The following is a 3,230-nucleotide window of genomic DNA, read 5'->3' on the forward strand; positions in this document are numbered from 1 at the left end:
TAAATTCCACAAAACAACTTCTGAATGCCGGCAGAGGACATGAGGCACCCAGAAAAGCAACCCAACTCTTCGAAAGGAGGTAAGAAAAAATATAAAAGACAAAAAAGAGACAAAAGAGGGAGGGACGGAGTTCCATCCCGGGAAGGGAGTCTTAAAAAGAGAGAAGTTTCCAAACACCAGGAAACCTTCTCACTGCTGAATCTGTGCCGAGCTTTGGAAGCACAGAGGGCAACATAACAGGAAGAAAAAAATAAATAAACAATTAAAACTCACAGATTGTGAGCCCTACGGTAACTCCCCCAGCGGAGAAGCAGCGCAGACACCTGCACACGCCATTAGCAAGCGGGGGCTGGGCAGGGAGGCACAGCGCGGGCTGCATCGCTTAGAGTAAGAACCTGGCCTGAATACCCTGAGCGCTATCTGAGTGAAATAATTTGGGTTAGCAAACCAGACTGTGGGATATCTACCATGCGAAAAGCCAGCCGTAACCTAAGACACCACCAGGCCCATGCACGGAACAAGGAACTGAACAGAGATAGCCGGCTACAGACCATCCCCCTCTGGTGACAGGCAGCCAGAGCCGGAAGGGGGCAATCGCAGCCCCAGAGAGACATTATCTATAAAACTGTAAGCAGGCTTCTTTGCTAACTAAAACTTCTTGGGGGTCTGGATGGTCAACATCTGCCTGAGAAGGTGCGCCAGTTGTATACCCAGATAACCGAGTGGCGGGGAGGCAATAAGTCGCAGCAATGGCGCTCGCCAAACACCTCATCACCTGAACTGCTCGGACCTGGGAAGAGCACAAAACGCAGGCCCAACCGAGTCTGCACCTCTGAGGACTACCCAAGTGCCTGAACCTGAGCGGCTTGGACCTGGGAGGTGCATGCAGCCCAGGGCTGGCCTCGGATGGTTCCCAGCGGAACAACCTAGAGCCCGAGCAGTATGGGCAGGGAGGCTACACGCGCCATGAGCGGGGGCAGACCCAGTGTGGCTGAGGCACTGCGAGCACACGCCAGTGTTATTTGTTTGCAGCTTCCCTCCCTCCCTCCCCACAGGGCAACTGAACAAGTGAGCCTAAAAAAAAAAAAAAAAAAGTGTCCTCCACCATCCCCTTTGTGTCAGGTCAGAAACCAAACACTGAAGAGACCAGCAAACAGAAGAAGCTATAACAGAGGGAACCGCCTTGGAAGCTACAGGCAATAGATTAAAACCCTGTGGCTACTACCGACTATATAGGAAGGGGCCTATAGATCTTGAGAAATATAAGTCGGACCAAGGAACTAGCCAAAAATGAACTGAACCCACAATATTCACAACAAAACCAGAGAAAGTCCTAGATATATTTTTACTATTTTTATGATCATTCTTTCTTTCTTTTTTTTTATTTTTTTAAAAAAAATTTAAGCCCTCTATTGTTCTTTTAATTTTCACTTTTATAACCTATTACTTTGCAAAAAAAAAAAAAGGCCCTATTTTTTTTTTCTTCAGCAAACTTCATATATATGTATATATTTATAATTTTTTGACCTTGGTTTTTTTTTTTTTTTTCTTTAACATTGTATTTTTGAAATTCCAAACTCTACTCTAGATTTTTAATTTTAGCTTTTTGGTATATGTTATCAATTTTGTACCTATAGTTTTTCTTTTTTATAATTTCTGTGACTTTTTTCCCCCTCTGTTTCTTTCTCTTCTTCTTTTATATAACATTGTATATCTGAAATTCCAAACTCTACTCTAGATTTTAATTTATGCTTTTTGGTATTTGATATCAATTTTGTACCTGTATTTTCTTTATAATTTTTGCGACTTTGCTTGTTTTTGTTTGTTTGTTTTTTTCTCTCTTTATTTTTCTGCTTCTTTTTTTTAACATTGTATTTTTGAAATTCCAAGCTCTACTCTAGATTTTTAACTTTTGCTTTTTGGTATTAGTTATCAATTTTGTACCTATATTTTCTTTATAATTTTCACGACCTTGTTTGTTTTTGTTTGTTCGTTTTTTCTCTTTCTTTTCCTTCTTCTTTTCTTTAACATCGTATGTTTGAAATTCCAAACTCTACTCTAGATTTTTAATTTTTGCTTTTATGTATTTGTTACCAATTTTGTACCTTTAAGACCCCAATCTTTAGTACCCATTTTTCACTAGGGAGCGAGATTACTGGCTTGACTGCTCTCTCTCCCTTTGGACTCTCCTTTTTCTCCACCAGGTCGCCTGTGTCTCCTCCCTAACCCCTCTCTACTCTACCCAACTCTGTGAATTTCTGTGTGTTGCAGACGGTGGAGAACACTTAGGGAACTGATTACTGGCTGGATCTGTCTCCCTCCTTTTCATTCCCCCCTTTTATCCTTCTGGCCACCTCTGTCTCCTTCCTCCTTCTTCTCTTCTCTGTATAACTCCGTGAACATCTCTGAGCGGTCCAGTTGTGGAGTGCACATAAGGAAGTGACTACTGGTTAGCCCACTCTCTCCTCTATTGATTCCACCTCATCTCATTCTGGTCACCTCTTACTCCCTCCTCCCTCTTCTCTTCTCCATGTAACACTGTGAACCTCTCTGGGTCACCCTCACAGTGGAGAAACTTTTTATCTTTAATGTAGATGTTTTATCAATGGTGCTGTATAGAAGGAGAAGTTTTGAAACTACTGTAAAAATAAGACTGATAACTGGAAGCAGGAGGCTTAAGTCCAAATCCTGACTCCAGGGAACTCCTGACTCCAAGGAACACTAATTGACAGGAGCTCATCAAACGCCTCTATACCTATGCTGAAACCAAGCACCACACAAGGGCCAACAAGTTCCAGGGCAAGACATACCAAGCAAATTCTCCAGCAACAAAGGAACACAGCCCTGAGCTTCAAGATACAGGCTGCCCAAAGTCACCCCCAAACCATAGACATCTCATAACTCATTACTGGACATTTCATTGCACTCCAGAGAGAAGAAATACAGCTCCACCCACCAGAACACCGACACAAGCTTCCCTAACCAGGAAATCTTGACAAGCCACCTGTACAAACCCACACACAGCGAGGAAATGCCACAATAAAGAGAACTCCACAAACTGCCAGAATACAGAAAGGACACCCCAGACTCAGCAATTTAAACAAGATGAAGAGACAGAGGAATAGCCAGCAGATAAAGGAACAGGATAAATGCCCACCAAACCAAACCAAAGAGGAAGAGATAGGGAATCTACCTGATAAAGAATTCCGAATAATGATAGTGAAATTGAT

Source organism: Bubalus bubalis, chromosome 9 (assembly GCF_019923935.1).
Source record: "Bubalus bubalis isolate 160015118507 breed Murrah chromosome 9, NDDB_SH_1, whole genome shotgun sequence".
NCBI classification, from domain to species: domain Eukaryota; kingdom Metazoa; phylum Chordata; class Mammalia; order Artiodactyla; family Bovidae; genus Bubalus; species Bubalus bubalis.